Genomic DNA, 21,111 nt, shown 5'->3' with positions numbered 1-21,111 from the left:
CTTTTCTCTAAAATAAATAAATTAATTAATTAATTAATTAAAAAGGAAACTGTCCATGAAGAATACCCAGCAAAGTTGGCCTTCAGAATGTGATAGAAATGTGATATGAATGTGCTATAAAGATTTCCCTAATAAGATATGAGGGAATTCATCACAAACCTAAAATATTTTATAAGAAATAATGAAAGGAGTTCTTCAAGCTGAAACAAAAGGATGATAATTAGTCAGATGCAAACATATGAAAATATATAACGTGCTGGTAAAGATAAGCATATAATCTTAATCAGAATACCCTAATACCGTAATTTGTGATGTGTTAACTTCTTAACTCCATACAATTGTTAAAGACTAAGTACTAAAAATAGCTCTAGCTTCAACAATGAACAAATTGTTGATGCATACACAACATAAAAAGGTGTAAAATGGTGACATCAAAAACATAAAAGGTGCAGAGTAAAGGAAAGCGTTTTCTGTATGGCATCAAAGTTATACTTATCCACATTAAATAGACTGTTACATACACATTTGGTAACCACAAATAAAATAGATGCACAAAAGACAAAAAGAAGGGAATCAGAACATACCACTACAGAAAATCATCAATTTATAAAAGAAGGCCTCAAGATAGGAGGAAAATAAAAATGGAGCGACAAAGCAGTCAGAAAACAATAAGTAAGATGGCATTAGTAAGTCCTTATCATCAAAAATCAATCTAAATGATAATGGATCAAATTTTCTAATCAAAAGCCATACAGTGAACAAAAAACAAAACAAAACAAAAGCATAAGACCTAACTCTATGCTGCCTCCCAGAGACTCGCTTCAGCTTTAAAGATACACATGGGCTCAAAGGATGGCAAAAGCTATTCCACGTAAGTGGAGACCAAAAGAGAGCAGGCATTGCCACTATAATTGTATCAGATAAAATATACTTTACAAGAAAATAGTGACAAGAGACAAAGATGGTTATTATATAATAATAAGGTTGTCAGTTCATCAAGAAGATATGACTATATATATGCAACTGACATCAGAGCACCTAAATATATTAGGCCCATACTAATAGATCTAAAGGGACAAATACACAACAATAAAGGGGGACTTCAACATCCAAGTTACAGCAATTGATAGATCATCCAGACAGAAAATCAGCAAGAAAATGTCAGTCTTTAAACCAAATAAAGCTAACATACATATGTAGAACATTCTCTACAAAAGCAGCAGAATATACATTCTTTACAAGTGCACACAGAACATTCTTCAGGATATATTAGATGACAGCTCACAAAATAAGCCTATGCAAATTTAAGAATATTAACTTCCTATTAGATTTTTTTTTCTGACCACAGTGGTATGAAGCTAGGAGTCAATAACAGAAGGAAAGGTAGAAAATGCACAAACAGGTGGTAGCTAAATCACATGCTCCTGAACAAACAATGGGTCAAAGAAGAAATCCAAAAGGAAATCAAGAAATATCTTGAAACAAATGAAAATGAAAGCACAACACATCAAAACCTATATATGCAGCATAAGCAGTTCTAAGAGGGACATTTGTAGTGATAAGTGCCTATATTAAGAAGAGAGACCAGGGCGCCTGGGTGGCTCAGTCGGTTGAGCGGCCAACTTCGGCTCAGGTCATGATCTCGTGGTCCGTCCATGAGTTCGAGCCCCGCGTCGGGCTCTGTGCTGACAGCTCAGAGCCTGGAGCCTGTTTCAGATTCTGTGTCTCCCTCTCTCTGACCCTCCCCCGTTCATGGTCTGTCTCTCTGTGTCTCAAAAATAAATAAACGTTAAAAAAATTAAAAAAAAAAAAAGAAGAGAGACCTAAATAAACAATCTAAATTTACCTCTCAAAAACCTTTTAAAAAACCCAAACACAAATATAAGAACTAACTAAAATAAAAGCAGAAGGAAGGAAATAGCTAAGATCAGAGCAAGAATAAATGAAATAGAGATCAGAAAAACGATTGAAAATTTCAATAAAACTAAGAGATGGTGTTTTGAAAAAATAAACAAAATTTACAATTCTTTAATGAGACTAACTCAGAAAAAAAGAAAGATGACTCAATAAAATAAAATTAAAAATGAAATAGGAACATTAAAACTGATACTACAGATATATAAAGGATTTTGAGACATACCTCTGAATAATTGTATGTCAACAGACTCGATAATCTAGGGGAAAAATGGGTAAATTTCTATAAACATACAACCTCTTGAGTTTGAATCAGGAAGAAATAGAAAACCTGAACAGAATCATTATAAGTAAGGATTGAGTCAGTGATCAAAAACCTCTCAACAAGGAAAAGCCCAGGACCAGATGGTTTCACTGATGAATTCTACCAGATATTTAAAGAATTACACAATTCCTATCAAACCCTTCCAAAAAATTGTAGAGGAGGGAACACTCTCAAACTCATTTTACAACTCAAACTCATTTTACAAGGACAGCATTACCATGATACCAAAGCTAGATTAGGACACTACAAGTAAAGAAAATTACAGACCAATATCCCTAAAAAATATAGATGCAAAAATTCTCCACAAAATATGGAAAAAACAAAATTAACAGCACATTAAAAGGATCGTACACCATGATCAAGTGGAGTTTATCCCTGGATGCAAACATGATTCAACATATGCAAATCATTGAACATGACACACATTCATAGAAAGAAAAATAAAAATCATACATACGGTCATCTCAGTAGATACAGAAAAAGTATTTGGCAAAATACAACATTCTTTGGAGATAACAATTCTCACCGAAGTGGTATAGAGGGAACACATATCAACACAATACAGGCCATGTATGACAAGCCCAAAACTAATATCATCCTCAATGGTGAAGTGTTGAAATCTTTCCTTGTAAAAGCTGGTACAAGATGAGATGAGATAACTCACATCACTCTAATACAACATAGTACTAGAAGCCCTAGCCAGAGCGATCAGGCAAGAAAAAGAAATAAAATGCATTCAAGTGGAAAGTAAACTGTCTTTGTTTGCAGATGATATAATCTTTTATACAGAAAATCCTAAAGAATGCAACAAAACGCTGCTCCAATGAACCAGCAACTTCTGTAAAGTTACATGTTTGAAAATCAACAAACAAAATGGTTATGCTTCTATACTTTAATGGCAAAATATCTAAAAAAAATAAAATAATCCCATTCACAGTCACATTAAAAACAGTAAAATACTGGGACGCTTGTGTGGCTCAGTTTAGCATCAGACTCTTGATTTTGGATCAGGTCATGGTCTCATGGGTTCATGAGTTTGAGTCATGCATGGGCTCTGTGATGACAGTGGGGAGCTTACTTGAGATTCTCCCTCTTTCTTTGCCCCTCCCCTGCTTGCACTTTCTGTCTTTCTCAAAATAAATACATAAACTTTAAAAAACACTAAATATTATTTAGTAATAAATAAATGTGGAATTAATTTAACCACAGAAGTAAAAGATCTCTACACTGAAAACTATAAAACTCTGATGGAAGAAATTAAAGAAGACATAAATAAATGGAAAGATAGCCTGCATTCATGGATTGGAAGAATTAGTACTGTTAAAAATGTTTATATTACCCAAAGCAATCCATAGATTGAATACAGTCACTTTCAATACTTTAATCACGTTTCTCTCAGAAATAGAAAAGAATCCTAAAATTTTTATAGAGTCACAAAAGAGCCTAATAGCCAAAGCAATCCTGAGAAAGAACAAAACCAGAAGAATCATGCTTCCTGATTTATAACTATACTACAAAGCTATAATAAAACAATATGGTACTGGTGTAAAAATAGACACATAGAACAATAGAACATAATTGAGAGCCCAGTAATAAAGTCTTGCATATGTGGTCAACTAATATTTGACAAAGGAGCTAAGAATACTCAATGAAATTGGATCCCTCTGTCACACCACTCAAAAATTAACTTGAAATTGATTATAGATTTAAACATAAGGCTAAAAACTGTAAAACTCCTAGAAGAAAACATAAGGGAAAAGTTTGTTGGCACTGGTCTTGCAGCAGTTTCCTGGATATGACACCCAAAGTTCAAGTAACAGAAACATAAATGAGACCACATCAAGCTAAAAGGCTTCTATGCAGAAAAAGAAACCGTCAACAAAATAAAAAGGCAATGTATGGAATGGGAGAGGATATCTGTAAATCACATATCTGATAAGGAGTTAATATCTAAAACATATAAAGAACTCATCATCCAAATTAATGGCAAAAAGAAAAAAGAAAAAAGAGAACAAACAAAACAAAACCCACAAATAATCCAATTAGAAAATGGGCAGAGGAACTGGATTGTCTAGTTTCCAAAGAAGACATTCAAGTGGCCACCATGTACATGAAAAGGTACTCAACATCACTAGATATTAAGGTAATACAAATAAAAATTACAATGAGATTTCACCTCACACTTGTTAAAATGGCTATTGTCAAAAAGACAAGAAATAACAAATGATGAGGATATGGAGAAAGGGGAACCTTCATGCATTGTCGGCGGGAATGCAAACTGGTGCAGCCACTGTGGAAAACAGTATGGAGATTCCTCAAAAAATTAAAAATAGGTGATCCACAATCCCAATTCTGAGTATATATTTAAAGGAATTGAATGGAATATTATTCAGTGCTGAGAAACAAGGAAATACTGCCAATTGGAGCAACTTGATGAATCTTGGGGGCATAATGCTAAGTGAAATAATCCTGACAGAATAATATATACTCTATGATATCACTTTAGGTATGGAAGTAGACTCTAAAAGAGATGAACTCTGAAAAATTGAGTATAGTGACAGTTACCGAGGACTGGGGAGCTGGGGATATGATGAGATACTGGTCAAGGGTATAAATTTCCAGTTACAAAATTACCAAATTCTGGTGTTCTAACGTATAGCATAGTCATTATAACTAATAATACTGTATTATATAGTTGACTGTTATTAAGAGAGTAGAACTTAAATATTCTCATCAATAAAAAATGGCAATTATGTTGCAGATGGAGGTTTAGTTAGTGGTATGATGGTAATCATTTTACAATATATAACATCACCATGTTGTACACCATAAATCTACACACTGTTATATGTCACTTATATCTCAATAAAACTGGGAAAAGTAAAATATAATACAAAAAATAAATTCAAAGAATGTAAGCCCACCTTGATTCCAAGAATACACACTCATATATTTCACCATTAGCTATCTTCAGATTGTATCAAATGAAATCAAATGATGCTTCCCATGGGATTTTGAAAGCATAATGTCAAATCAACATCTGGACACTGGATTACATATCAAACCAATCTGGAGCACATGTATCCTGGATAAAAGATAAACAGACTAGTACTAGCTGCCATTTATTGACCATATACTATATGCCATACGCTTTATATTCATAATCGTTTTTATTCTCATAATAATCCTGAGAGATAAGTAATGTTGTCCTCAAATGCTGAAGCTTAGAGAATTTCAGTGACTTGCTCAATTTCACATTCTATTAAGTGGCAGAACCCAGGAAGTTCTGACTCCAGAGTACTTGCTCTTCACACTACATTACACAGCTAGTAATGAGGAAAACACAATTAGAAAAGCCTCTAATCTGCTATTTGCGTTTATCTTGTTGTGGTCTTTTTTCTCCGTTCTCTTAGGGAAAAATGTCTACTTTCCTTAAAATTAATAACATCCATAAACCAGTGACAGAGTAAGCACATTTGACAAGTGTATTTAAATCTAAAATGTTTAGGGGCGCCTGGGTGGCGCAGTCGGTTAAGCGTCCAACTTCAGCCAGGTCACGATCTCGCGGTCCGTGAGTTCGAGCCCCGCGTCGGGCTCTGGGCTGATGGCTCGGAGCCTGGAGCCTGTTTCCGATTCTGTGTCTCCCTCTCTCTCTGCCCCTCCCCCGTTCATGCTCTCTCTCTGTCCCAAAAATAAATAAACGTTGAAAAAAAAAATTTAAAAAAAAATAAATAAATAAAAATAAAATGTTTATTTTCTAAGGAGTGACTTAGAATGAGTCCATTCATTTGATACCTATACAATATTTTACTGATATTTACAATCAGGACAATTATTTATTACACACACAAAATTAGGTTTCTACCTGTAAGCAAGGCAGGGAATTTTCAGCAAACTGACAAGTGATTACATTTTGCAATAAGAAAACTCTCTGGGGTCCTATAGAACACTCTTTAATTGTTTCTCTACTATTTTACTTAAAATATCCTATCTTGAATTATAATGATGTGTGTGAAAGTCATTTAAAAAGCTTATTAGATTTGTGACGATAAGGCCCACAGTCTGCTCACTTTTGTATACCCTAGAGTATCCAGTCCTTTGCTCTTATGAAAGAGGGTGGGTATTGGGGTGGTTCCCAAAAGTTAGGCATCATCTGAGAGGCAGACAGATGGAAGAGGATTTCTCACAGTAGAGACTAATGTTAACATAGGTGATCTCATGGGAAGTTGAATGACATGCCAGGACAGTGTGGGTAAACCTGTCTGCTGGAAGCTGAGGATGTGTCATCTGGGATAATTGTAGGGCTATGGACAGAGCCCATCATGTCTGTCAGTATATGCTGTGCATGGAAATGGAAATGTCATGATCATATAGGTGATCTTTGAGATGTAACCAGAATAATAGTGAGCAGTTCAACAGGGAAACCTGTTCAATCAAGCTCTTATGGAGGGGTTCAAAAAAAAATCAATGTGGATTATTGACCAACATTTCCTGGTTGATCTCAAAGAAAATTCAGGGTTTGGGAGGGTAATGCTGAGCATCTTGCATTCTGGTGAAGACCTTTAAGTTTTTAATTTTTTTTAATGTTTATTTTTAAGAGAGAGAGAGAGAGCACAAGCTGGGGAGGGGCAGAGAGAGAGGGAGACACAGAATCTGAAGCAGGCTCCAGGCTCCGAAATGTCAGGACGGAGCCAGAGGCAGGGCTCAAACCCATGGCTCGTGAGACCATGAGCCAAAGTCAGATGCTCAACCAACTGAGCAACCCAGTGAAGAACTTTTACGTGTCTTTTTGATTGTTTATAAACCAGAAAACTGTGCAATATGGACTGGTTCATTCAGAAGCACTGTGACAAAGCCATGAATACATTTAAATGTGGTTTGAACATCTGTTATATGCATTACACCCATGCAAACAGCAGCTCAGGGGCTTCAACTGAGGGTGGTGAGGCTCAGAGAGGGAAAACCAAACTGGTCCCTGGATATGCTGGACACATTCCTGGTGTCCAGAGAGATTTTAATTTTTTTTTTCTTTAAAAGGGATCTGTAGGGGGTCACCTGGGTGGCTCAGTCGGTTAAGCATCTGATTTTGGCTCAGGTCACGGTCTCACAGTTTGTGGGTTCAAGCCCTGCATTGGGCTCTGTGCTGACAGTTCAGAGCCAGGAGCCTGTTTCAGATACTGTGTGTGTGTGTCTCTCTCTCTCTGACCCTCTCCCAGTCACACTCTGTCTCTCTCTGTCTCTCAAAAATGAATAAACATTAAAAAAAAAATTTTAAGGGATCTTTCAGTCCTAATAAGATCATTATCCTAAAGACTTTGATTCACTCCTTCACTCAGTAGGTAATCAGTAGGTAATCAGAAACCACCACTAGGGCTGCGACAGGACTTCCCTCGGTCACTTTTGCAATCATGAGCTTTATTCCCTCCATACAAAAAAAAAAAAAAAAAATTAAACATTCTATTTTACAACTACATTGGTATAAAATAAACATAATCCAGGCTAGATTTATTATTATATACCCATTACTATTATATTAATTTTTGTCTTTAGATTTTAGATAAATTAAAATGAAAATATTGTTGTGGCCCCTAAAATGAATGGATGGCCCAAAGCACTGTGCCCCTGTGCCTAACGGAGAGGTTGGCCCCAGCCACATTTTTGCTCTCCGTGCTATGCATGAGATCCAGTCTCTTGTGCACTTAGGAGATGAATGGTAGTACTTAACCAGAAGGGCTTATTTCTCATGGTCATACATATTTATTTTAGCAGCTAGGTCATGTGAAAGTGGGATCCACTCTTTCTATGGATCTGTGGATGATTTCCTCCTATCTGCCCAGCTATGTTCCTTTTTATGGACAGCAGTGAGTCCGTGAAGGGAAAATCAGGGTCAGGATTAGACCACTTGCTCCCATTTCTCTAGTAGTTAGATGGTCAAGAAAATACAAGGGGTGACAAGGACCAAAGAAGGTCTATGCATTCCCTTGTGACATCCATTCTGCCCCAAGGCTGATTTCCTCAGTGGGCAGAAACTAGTGTCAAGGCACAGAGGTGACTGTTTTTGGAGGGACTCATTTGTACTACCCAAGTCCACAGGCAGCTAATGCATGAACCAGACTCTGTCACTCTACCAAATTGCTCTCTTTATCTTCGTCGTGACACTTGTCATTAGCTGACATTATTACACTTATTTCTGTATTAGTTCTTGTGTTTCTGCCAACTAGAATGTCACCTTCTGAAGAATTTTCTATTCCTACCATCTAAAATAATGCCTCAAAATAATAGGCAACTGATTATTATTTATCAACTATCTTATTCAGATATTAGTGTCTGAAACTGTTGAAGAAAGCTTTGAGGAAATTTATACAGCTCATTCTGTGTTAATCAGGGCTTTGTCAAAATACAGGTTTTCTTTGAGATCCCCTCAAACACACTCTTTCTGAAGCACTGGGATATCTCACAGATTCTAGACATTTCAGGTTAAGACCCTTAATCATGATGCACCTTGACAAGTGATGAGTGTCAGGGTTCTTGAAGTGGCATCATCAGAGATCAGCTGTTCCAAGTTTGGGCAAGGTCAAGACTTGTAAAGAGGTGATATTCTGTGAGAACAGCAAAACATCAATTGCAGGCACAGAAGAGAGCCATGGTGTGAGAGCCTTTGGGGGGATATTTGTGGTCTCCAAAAAATCTTTCTCTGTCCATTAGGGTTTCTGCTGGCAGACCAATGCCATCTGAGAACATGAGTGGGCTGGCCCAGGCTTAACCTCAGTGGGACAGAGCAGGACAGGAGAGGCCAGGACAGGCTTGCTAATGTGGGCAGCATCTGAAAAGACAGTGCCAGTGGTAGATTCTGGATATGTTACCTGAACCAAAAGCAGGAACAACAGAAAGGAGGTAGAGCTTTCTGAGCAGAAAGAAGACTCAGCACTAGTAACCTGACATCTTGAGAGCAGCAGGCCAGGCATAAAAAATACGCATGGCCTACATGAACAAATAAACACTAAGAATGAAGTATGTCAGCCCTTAGAATTAACAATAAAACATAGCAAAAAAAATTAAAACAAGCGAAACAAAACCCAAAGATCAGATATCCCAACTAGAAATGACTGGTTTCTAGTTGAGTAGGGAATTCTCAAGGCTAGCATGGAATTGATAGAGATGACACAGCCACTTTTGTTGGCATGGCCTTTTTAGGACAAGATGTCTCTGTTGTAGAAGGCAAGTGACCTTATCTTTCTGCATAGACCAGACTGGAGAGCCCATGTTTGTGTAGTCCCCTTCCCTGGCTTCCCTAATGCCTTGTGCTCACCGCTATTACAATATAATAACCTAGAGTGTGTTGGCTTCTTTACTTTTCTTCTTGAGGATCTCGAAGTATGGGTTGGCTCAGGGAAGAGGGCAGAAGTATATGTACCCACATGGTGCAAATGCTTTCCTGTAGATGGTTGTTCTCTCCAGGTGTTTCAAGGAAACCATTTGTGGCTGTCCCCACCATTGGCAGGGTGGTTCCTCACCCTTTTGGCAATACTCATCTGCCTCCGCTAACAGCCGTTTACCCAGTGAAGGCAGTTTTCCTTCTGTTACGGGGCCCCCAAGACCAGGTTCTTGAGTCTCAGTGTCATAAAAATGAACAGTAAACTTGAGAGAAAGAAAGCAGGTGGAGTTTATTAGAGATAGCTTGTGTACAAGGGAGCCAGCAAGAAAGAGGAATATCACTCCCAGAAGGGGTAGCATGCAAGGCTTATAAAGACACTTTTCCAAGGAGTGATGGGCAGGGAGTTGAAAAGCATCCTTCAGTCCTACCGTCATTATCTTGTGGTTGTTACTCTTAGTGGACACAAGACAGTAACAGGATACCTTTCTCCACAGTTGACATTCTTTTAGGGCTCCTGGAAAATAGGAGTACTTGTGCACGCAGGCTTTAAATTGTTACTTCTAATTTTTCCCAGACAACCAATACTCCCTGATGGCTGTTACCTATCATTTCTTCTCTTTCCTAGAAGGAGGTATTTGTCTCATTGTGTATGGAAACTTTTAACCCTTGCCTTAGACCAATGGCTTTACAGGAATTAAGATCTTGTTTTCCCCATACTGTTCTCACATCTGCCCCCCATCCAGTCTTTTATAATTCATTCACAGCCTCCATTCTTTTGTTTGTCTGTTTACCATAAACATTTTGTCAAGATTTTGGGAGGCAGCCTAGGATGGTGATATGATCTTGAACAGACCTGGTTTGAATCCTGTTTCGGCCAGTAAGCTATGGAGGCTTAGGGAAATTACTTACCCTTCTCTAAGTATCAGCTTCCTTTCCATGGAGTCAATACTTGTCTTTCTCTTTCCCTATCACCATCCGCTCACTCCAGGATGGCAGCCCAAGCCAATATGGGTTATGGACAAATATCAAATACACTTTAAAACTGTGGAGAGCAATAAAGAAATCGAAGGAAACATGCTTCAATTTTTTAAAGAAAACTTTCAAATAAGCAATGCAAAATAGCAGTAGTTCCAATTGAACGAAATGCACATCATCTCAAGGTGACCCAAGGAATGGAGCAACATCTCTTTGGTGATGAAAAATGGAACCCATTTGTTTAAAAAAAGAGAGAGAGAGAGAGGTGGGGTGGGGGAGAGAAAAATCAGTCATGCTACTTTATAGCATGCCTCATACATTTTCTGTTTCAAATCTCACTTATAGTAACAGATAAATGTTTCTTTGCAGCTCTTCAAAAAAATACTGTTTTGCATTTAAATGCTGCATGTTTAGCTCAACCAAGTTTTCCACTAGAATAGATAGTTTTTTTAAATATACGGTGGATGAAAATGGTGATTATACTGTCCAGAGTTTGACATAAATCCACTTACAAAATTTGGGACAAAATAATACAGTTAAATTTTTCTTTCAAATTATAAAGTGGGACAAACCTCTCAGAATTAGCTTCATGTTTAGAATGAAACTTTTAGCCATAAAGTGCACATACATTTGCATTTGCAGCCTGATCGGAGATTTGTCTCTATGCCACCCTTGTTTCTTTGTTCCCCTAGAGATCCTTGAATTGTTGAAAAAAACATAATGAAAGAACTTTGGGACTGATTTCTTTGCAGTCATGGGTACATTGCTGCACAAACCTCCCAGTAACCTGCCGTCTTCTCTGTCAGGATTGATCACCTCAATGGAAGCCGGAGACTGGAGTACAGAGAGCACATATACCATTCACAAAAATAGGTCTTGAAGCAGTAGCAATTTCCCATGTTTTTAATTTTTGTGTATGAGTAATGCATTTACATGACTTAGACACCAAAAAATTAGAAGAAGCAGGTTCTTGGGTGGTTCAGTCAGTCAGTTAGGCATCTGACTTCAGCTTAGGTCATGATCTCATGGTTCATGAGTTTGAGCCCCATGTTGAGCTCTGTGCTGACAGCTCAGAGCCTGGAGCCTGCTTCAGATTCTGTGTCTCCTCTTTCTCTGCCCCTCCCTCACTTGTGCTCTCTCTCTCTCTCTGTCTCTCAAAAATAAATAAACATTAAAAAAATTGTAAGAAGAAAGACAATAAAAAGCTCCTTTCCTACCCTCTGCATGTTCCATATCTGTTCTGTCTCCACACCCACATCAGGTAACTACTGTTCATAGTTTCTTGTTTATCTTTCTGGTGGAATTGTATGTACATGCAAGCCTTTCCAGGTATTCACATACACATATACATGCACACCCTCATAGGCACGTGTAAGTACATATAATTAGTTTTCTTTTGCTGCTATATTGATGGTTTAAAACAATCACATGTATTCCCTCACAGCGTTAGTGGGTCGGGAGCCTGGACATGGCTGACCAGGTTCTCTACTTAGGGTCTCACAAGGCTGTAGTTAAGGTATCAGCCAGACTGTGTTGGGAGCTTGGGGTCCTTCTCTGAGCACATGGTTGTTGGTAAAATTTAGTTCCTTGTCCTTCTGTCGGCCTTAGCTCCTAGAGGCTGTATGAAGCCCCAGCACAAGATTCTGTATGTAGGCAGTTCAAGTGATGACATCTTGTGACTACAAAGCCATCAAGGAAATCTTAGGAGGGCCCAGTCTCTCTTTTGAGTATTCTGTCTGATTAATTCAGACCCAACTGGGATATCTTCCCTTTTGATGGACTCATAATCAACAGATTTGAGGCTTGTGGTTTCTGCTTTGATAGACAAAAAACTTGGAAATCACTTATATTTTCACAAAAAACAACTGAGAAATATGAACAAACCAAATTAACACTTTTATTAGATCAAACAGAGAGTTGAGATTACAGAGCAAACTGCCACCCTAAAAATTGGGGAAACATATTACAGTGAATCACAGCTTGCTGGGAGCAGAAACCTGGGGTGGGGTGGGGCAATATAAACTGAAAGTAAGCATGAGAGGAATAATAATGAAAGTCCAAGATGGCAGCTACCATCACCTCCTCCCATGGACACACAAAATCTACAGCTATATATGGATCATTTCTTTCTGATAAAGATCTGAACACAAGTTGAACTACCTTTTCACAACAAATAATAAAAGAAGCATTTCAAGATGGGCAGGTGAGGCAGAAACATGTCCTCACAAAAATAACCTCATTGTCTGCATAGTGACACATAATAGGGAGATTTCTCACCAGTTTGGCACTTACTTCTCCTAGAGGGGCTGAGGCGTTGATGGTGCACATCAGGCACCTAGGCCCCTGGGATCTGCGCTGGAGAGACAAACCCCCAGAACATGTGGCTTGTAAAAACAATGGAATTGCTGTCCAGGGATCCCAAAGCGCTAGAGGTTACTGAGATTCCCCTCTTGGAGGACTCATGTGTGGTCTCAATTACCCTGAGGCCCAGCAAAGAAACAACAGTTTAAATTTCCTGGACTGTAAGTGAGGGAAATTCATTTGTTAATCTGAGGACATCAGCTGGAGGGGCAGGGGCAGTTGAAATGCTCCCCAGAGATGATGGCATGGACAGATACCATTGTTACAAGTTCCACATAGCCTGATAGCACAAGCTGGCAAACTTGGACATGGCCCTGGAATTCTCTCACTCCTTGGCTAAAGTCTGCAAGCTCAGACAGTTGTGACACTTCCCTGGCCCCAGCAAGGGCTAGCGCATATGAGTAGTAGCAGCATTCTCCCACTCCCAGCCTAAAGCTGGTACTCGAGCACAGACAAGGCATTCTCCCACTGCATTTCTGAAGCCTGTGGGCTGCACCATCATGGCCTTTCCCCACTGTATCTCTGAAGTTGGCAAGTGTGCCTCACCCCACCCACTCTCCAGCTGCCTTGCTAAATTCAGTAACAGTGCACAACCCACATAGAGGATGCCCCTTGATCTCCTGACCCTAGTGACCAAGGGGACTAGCATTCCAGAGCTCCACAGGACTGTAACAATTGGAAAAACAGTTGTTGATAGGCCACTACCATCAGGGCACTGCATAAACAAACTAAAACACAACTTCTGTCTTCCTTTGCAAAAGGTCTATTTACTTAGCCTAGAACTTCAGCCTGAGGGACAGCCTTCAGTTTCCCACACATGTAGAGGCTGAAGAGGTGCTCCCATGGAATGTAAGCAGGGAGACACCATAGCTGTGCACTCCCTTGGCCTCACTGCATCTTGATGAGACTTCCCCAAAAGAAGCTTATACACTTGTCTGGAGCACTGATTTTTGCAACTGTCACCCAGGAGAAACCTCCAAATCACCTTGTCTGAATGCCAGCAGGGATTATAATTGCAGCCCCACAGGACTTTATATATTTGCATATATTAAAAGCTGCTGCCTGAGGGTCTGACTTCCAATCAGCCTGAAACTAGGAGCTAAATGAGATTTCTCTCCTTGGATCATTGACAGGTCTTAGCACACCCTAAACAATGGAGGTATATTAAGAATAAATCGGGTGGTTTAGACAATCAGAATGGGTCAAGAGACAACCAAGAGCTAGGGAAAGGTTGAATGAGAAGGATCATCATCTACACAGGCCTGTTCCTTCAAGACAGAGAGAGGTAGTTGTTTTCAATTAATACATAAAAACATAGAAAGTCATGCAAAGTAAAAACATAGATAATCTGTTTCAAATGAAAAAACAAAACAAAACTCAGACAAATACCTTAATGATACAGAGATAATGTATCTGATAAAAATTCAAAGTAATGGTCATACAGATGTTAACTGAACTTGAGAAAAGAATGAATAGACCCAGTGAGAACTTCAACAAAGACATAGAAAATATAAGAAAATATAAGAAACTACCAAACAGAGGCGCCTGGGTGGCTCAGTCTGTTGAGTGTCCAACTCTTGATTTTGGCTCAACTCATGATCCTAGAGTCATGGGATCAAGCCCTGAATTGGGCTCTGCACTGAGTGTGGAGCCTGCTTAAGATTCTCTCTCCCTCTCTCTCTCTCTTTCTCTCCCCTCCCCTCTCTCTGTCCCTCTCCTCTCTTACCCCTCCTCCTCTCAAATGAAAAAAGAAGGAAGCAAAGAAAGAAAGAAACTACCAAACAGAAGTCATAGAACTGAAGAATACAATAACTGAACTAAAAAATACACAAGAAGGGTTCCACAGCAGACTGGATGAAGCAGAAAAACAGATCAGCGAGCTGGAAGATAAAACAATGGAATTCACACAGACAGAGCAGCAAAAAGAAAAAAAATAATTTGCAAAAGTGAAGATAACTTAAAAGGCTTATGGGACAAACAGCAAGTGGAATAACACTTGCATTATAGGGGTTCCAGAAGGAGAAGAGAGAGAAAAAGGGGGGAAAAACTTATTTGAAGAAATAATGGCTGAAAAGTCCCTAAACTGGGGAAGGAAACAAACATCCAGTCCTGGAAACCCAGAGAGTTCCAAATAAGAACCCAAAGAATGCCACACCAAGACACATAGTAATTGAAAATTTGGAAGTTAAAGAAAAAGAGAGAATCTTAAAAGCAGCAAGAGAAAAACAAATTGTTACATACAGTTAGAAAATAAATAAGGAGACATTTGCTTTAAATGACACATTAGACTGAATGTTCCTAGTATATATGTATAGAACTTTCCAGAACATTCTATCCAAAAGCAGCAAAATATACATTCTTCTCAAGTGTACGTGGAACACTCTCTGGGATAGATCAAATGTTAGTACACAAAAACAAGTCTCAATAAATTCAAGAAGATAGAAATCGTACCAAGAAGCATCTTTTCTGAGTATAATGGTATGAAACTGGAAATTAATTACAAGAAGAAAATAGGGAAAAATTACAAATAGATGGAAATTAAATACATGTTATTGACCTACTATTTGGTCATAGAATAAATCATAGAAAAAAGTAAGTACAATATCTAAACAGAAACACGACTTACCGAAATTTATGGGATGCAGCAAAAATGGTCTTAAGAGGGAAATTCATATCAATACAGGCCTGTCTCAAGTCAAAGAAATCTCAAAGACACAATTTAACTTTACACCTAAAGGAACTAGAAAAAGAACATATGAAGCCCATGGTGAGTAGAAGGAAGGAATAAATTCAGAGAAGAACTAAACGAAATAAAGACTAAAACAACAAAAGAAAGGTCAGTGATGGGGCACCTGGGTGGTTCAGTTGATTAAATGTCTGACTCGATTTTGGCTCAGGTCATGATCTCATGGTTCATGAGTTTGAGCCACACATCGGGATCTGCACTGACAATGTGGAGCCTGCTTGGGATTCTCTGTCTCCTGTCTCCCTCTCTCTGTGCCCTTCCCCTGCTCACTCTCTCTCTCTCTTTCTCAAAACTAAATAAATAAACATTAAAAGGGAAAAAAAATAAAGGTCAGTGAAACTAAGAGCTGATTCTTTGAAAAGATAAACAGGGGCACCTGGGTGGCTCTGTTGGTTAAGCAGCTGACTCGATCTCTGCTCAGGTCTTGATCTCGAGGTCATGAGTTCAAGCCCTGCACTGGGCTCCATGCGGGGTGTGGAGCCTACCAAATAAATAAATAAATAAATAAATAAATAAAGCAGACAAAATTGAAAAAAAACTTTACCTAGACTCACAAAAAAAGTGGGGGGAGAAACGTAGGGAGCTCAAAGAAATAAAAATCAGAATTGAAAGAGAAGTTACTACTGATAACAACAGAAATACAAAAGACTATAAGACTACTATAAACAATTAAACATCAACGAATTGTACAACCTAGAAGAATTGGATAAATTCTTGGAAATATAAAATCTTCCACAACTAAATAATGAAGAAATAGAACATCTGAATGTATCAATTACTAGTAAGGAGATTAAATGGGTAATCAAAAACCTCCACAACACACAGAAGTCTGGGACCATGTTGTTTCACTGGTGAATTTTACTAAATATTCAAAGAAATATAATAGTTATTTTTTTCAAACTCTTCCAATAAACTGAAGAGGAGGGAAACCTTTCAAAATCATTTTACAAGGCCAACATTATCCTGATACCAAAACTGAGCAAGGATATTACATAAAAGGAAATTACAGGCCAATATCCCTAATAAATAGAGATATAAAATCCTCAACAAAATATTAGTAAAATGAATTCAACAATACATTAAAAGAATAATACACCATGATCAAATGTGATTTATTCCAGAGATGCAAAAATGGTTCAACATTCATAAATCAATCAACATGATATACCACATTAACAAAATGAAAAATAAAAACCATATGATCATCTCAAGAGATGCAGAAAAAGCATTTGACAAAATTCAACACGAATTTATGATAAAAACTCTCGAAAACGTGGGTGTAGAGGGAAAGTAACTCAATATAATAAAAAGCACATATGACAAAACCACAGCTAGCATCTTATTCAATGGTGAAAAGCTTAAAGTTTTTCCTATAAGATCAGGAATGGCAAAGATCCCTACTGTCCCCACCTTTATTCAGTATAGTATCGGAAGTTTTAGTCACAGCAATCAGGCAAGAGAAAGAAATAAAAGTCACCAAATGGAAAAAAAAAAATAAAACTGCCATTATTTGCAGATGACATGATACTAAATAGAGAAAATCACAGGGAGTGCCTGGGTGGTTCAGTTGCTTGAGTCCAACTTCAGGTCAGGTCATGACCTCACAGTTTGTGAGTTCCAGCCCTACATCAGGCTCTGTGCTGACAGCTCAGAGCCTGGAGCCTGCTTTGGATTCTGTGGTCTCTGTCTCTCTCTGCCCCTCCCTGGCTCGTGCTCTGTCTGTCTCACTCTCTTTCTCTCTCAAAAAAAAAAAAAAAAAAAATTAAATAAAAAAAAAAGAAAAAAGAAAGAAAATCCCAAAGATTCCACTAAAAAAACCTGTTAGAACTAATAAATAAATAAATTCAATAAAGTTGCAGGATATAAAATTAATATGCAGAAATCTGTTGTGTTTCTATACGCTATTAATGATCAGAAAGAGAAATGAAGAAACTAATTCCACTTACAATCACATCAAAAAGAATGAAATAACAAAGAATATATTTCTATTTATTTAAAAATAATATGATTATCTCAATAGATGCAGAAAAGAATTAAAAGCAGTGAAAACTGGGGGCGCCTGGGTGGCTCAGTCGGTTGAGCGTCCGACTTCGGCTCAGGTTATGATCTTGTGGTTTGTGGGTTTGAGCCCTGCGTCCGGCTCTGTGCAGACAGTTCAGAGACTGGAGCCTGCTTCATATTCCCTGTCTCCCCTCTCTCTGCCCCTCCCATGCTCATGCTCTGTCTCTCAATAATAAATAAATATTAAAAAAATTTAAAAAATTTAAAAAAAGCAGTGAAAACTGTATGACGTTCATGATGGAAATTGGACACGAATAAATGGAAATATATTTTGCACTCATGGACTGGAAGAATTAACATTGTTAAAATGTCCATACTACCCAAAGCTGTCTACAGATTCAATGTAATCCCTACCAAAATACCAATGGCATTTTTCTCAGAACTATAACAGATAATTTTAAAATTTATGTGGAGCCACAAAAGACCCCAAATAGCCAAAACTATCTTGAGAAAGAACAAAGTTGAAGGTATCATGCCCTCTGATTTCAATCTATACTACAAGGCTATAGTAAATAAAACTGCCCCAAGGCTCCAAACTCTTAGCACACGCTCCATTGTTTCAATAAACTTCACTTACAAAACACAAATTCAAAGATAACATTATTAAGAATTTCAAGGGGTGCCTGGTGGCTAAGTCAGTTGTCAGACTCTTGATTTTGGCTCTGGTCATGATCTCACGGTCATAGACCAAGCCCTGTGTCAGGCTCTGTGCTGGGTGTGGAGCCTGCTTGAGATTCTCTCTCTCCCTGTCTCTCTGCTCATACACCTCTCAAAAAAAAATTTCAAGATGGTGACCATTAAAGCATTAAACTCAAGTGTGAGGCTCTTCTGAGTGTGGGAGTCTACGTTGGTCCCTGGTCCACAAAGCCAGCCCATAACGGAGTAGTGGTTTATAGAATGCTTCCCCAGAGCCTATTTTGGAAACTATGTCAAGGTGTTTTGAACTGTCACAATAATTTTGAAGTGTGATTGCCATTTTTTGTGTGGTGGAGTGCCAGAGACACTAAACTTCCTGAATATTACATGATAAACATTCTTCTAAGCCCCCAAAGCATGAATGCCAATTGTCCCTAGACAGTCAAATAGATGAAAACCTACTTACAAGGATCTGAACCTAACTCTGTTTAAGATACATACTTAAAAAATTTTTGCACTTTTAATATACTTTGGGTTTTCAAAGAGAGCAACTGTCAATTCAAGTTGTACTTGGTGTTGTTTGGAATTTCCTTGAGTTATTTATCATTTTGGAACATCATATCTCCAATGACACTGACCTTCACCACCTTTTCCTGTCATAATTGCAATGGTCATATAGACTTATACCTATGTGGACACAAGTATGCTTATTTATCCCTTTGGTCAAAATGTCAAATATAAAGAAAATTATTGACAATATTTAGTTCAGTATTTGTATTCTCACCATTAGAATTTATTATAATTTGGTGTGTACCTATGAGTCTTTCATTTGTCTTCAAATAGAATAGTGAATATGCATTTGTGTCTGAAATAAAAACAATTTTTTAAATGTAAAATTTTATCACAGTGTGGACATAATACTGATACACATTTTCTTTTGAACTTTTATGTGGAGGAAGATTATCGTCTATGAATTTCATTCCAGGATAGGTTAGCCTGTCACACACACAGCATCTGTGTCTTCATTTTGACTTTAGTGGTAAGGCTTCCAGTGTTTCCCTTTTAACAATGTGCTGACTTTGGGGATAAGCTAGCTATATTTTATTTGTTTTGCTGAATAAAATCTCTTAAATCAAGAGTGTCTATTGAGTTTTGTCAAAGCCTTTTTTGACAAAGACTTCACAGATGGCTATACAATGTTTTTCTTTATACCTAATTGATGTGCTGGATTATATAAATAAATTTTCCAGCGTCGAGCAAAATTTCCTGGTTTCTCCTGTAAAACCCTATGTAGACATCCTTACTGGGTGAAAAACAATGCAAGGGAAGAAGTTGGGATGTTCACTGTCATCCCAGCACACCAGCCTCTAGAATGCAATTTTTGATTTGGCAAATTTACAAACACCAGCCAATCCCAAGATTTGGCTGTTAAATCTGCAAATGTTCCAGAGTTTGACTACACATGCTGGGATAATGACAGACCATCTACTGACAAAAATGGTCTTGGAGAGAGTGAGGATGTCTCTATCCAATCCCCTTTCTAGGTCCCTAAGATATTGTCTCTGGGATTGGTTTCTCTGGGAGCATTTTTCTCCTTCTCCCTTTTCAGAACCCATCACTGTTTGCAACCTCCTTGCACACTCCAAACAATTTGGCCAGGCTGGAGGCACTTGTTCCTGCACACATGGCCTAGAACAGAAGACAGACAAGTCAATCAACCAGATGACTGGATGTAAACAGGCAGTATGTTTACAGAATGCCTTTCCAGGCAATACATGATTTACATTCACAGCAGCCTCTGCATGGGTGCTATCCCTTTTCCCATGCTGCCCGCCAAGCATCTGAGACTCAGGGTTCTTTTGAGCTCAAGACTATGGTCAACAAAAGGCAGAACCAGGCCTGGGTCCTGATACCTATCCCTCACTGAAGAAGCATTTCTGGAGTATACACATTGTTGCTGTCTAAGTGTACTTATGGCACCAAATGTGCTCATATGGTAAGAATGGGGCTTGTTGAGTATGGGTCTTCTAGAAAGTGCAGGTGCCAGTGGCAGTGGGAAGGAAGATTGTGGGACTCCAGCTTGCGGGGAGCTGGCAGGGAGAATGTGGAAGATGCACGGTCTTTCTTTCCCAAGCCAGTGCTGCTTCTTGCCATTCTGTGGGTCCTGGGAAGCTTTCCACAAGCTTTCTCTCTCCATGTAGAAAGAAGGGAGTGAGGGAGAAAAGGGAGGAATGAATACATGCATTTAAACCTGTTACTATTTTGTTTTATTTTTAATATTTTATTTAGAAATAATTTCACAGATGGGTGCCTGGGTGGCTTAGTTGGTTAAGCGTCCAACTTCAGCTCAGGTCTTGATCTTGCTGTCTGTGTGTTCAAGCCCCGCATCAGGCTCTGTGCTGACAGCTCAGAGCCTGGAGCCTGCTTCAGATTCTGTGTTTCCCTCTCTCTTTCTCTCTCTGTCTCTCCCCCAATCGTACTTTGTCTCTCTCTCTCTCTCTCAAAAATAAACAAATATTAAAAAAATTAAAAAAAAGAAATAATTTCACAGAAAAGTTATAAAATAATATAAGCAACACCATGACACATTTTACTCAGGTTTACCTTTTGTTAATATTTTATTCTAGTTGCTTTATCATTCTGTCTTTCTCTGCATGCGTGTGTATATACTTATGTATGAGTACATGCACAGAGACTCACAGAATGTTGTAAGAACCA

The sequence above is a fragment of the Leopardus geoffroyi genome, chromosome A3, assembly GCF_018350155.1.
Source record: "Leopardus geoffroyi isolate Oge1 chromosome A3, O.geoffroyi_Oge1_pat1.0, whole genome shotgun sequence".
NCBI lineage: Eukaryota > Metazoa > Chordata > Mammalia > Carnivora > Felidae > Leopardus > Leopardus geoffroyi.
This window is presented reverse-complemented; position numbering follows the sequence as displayed.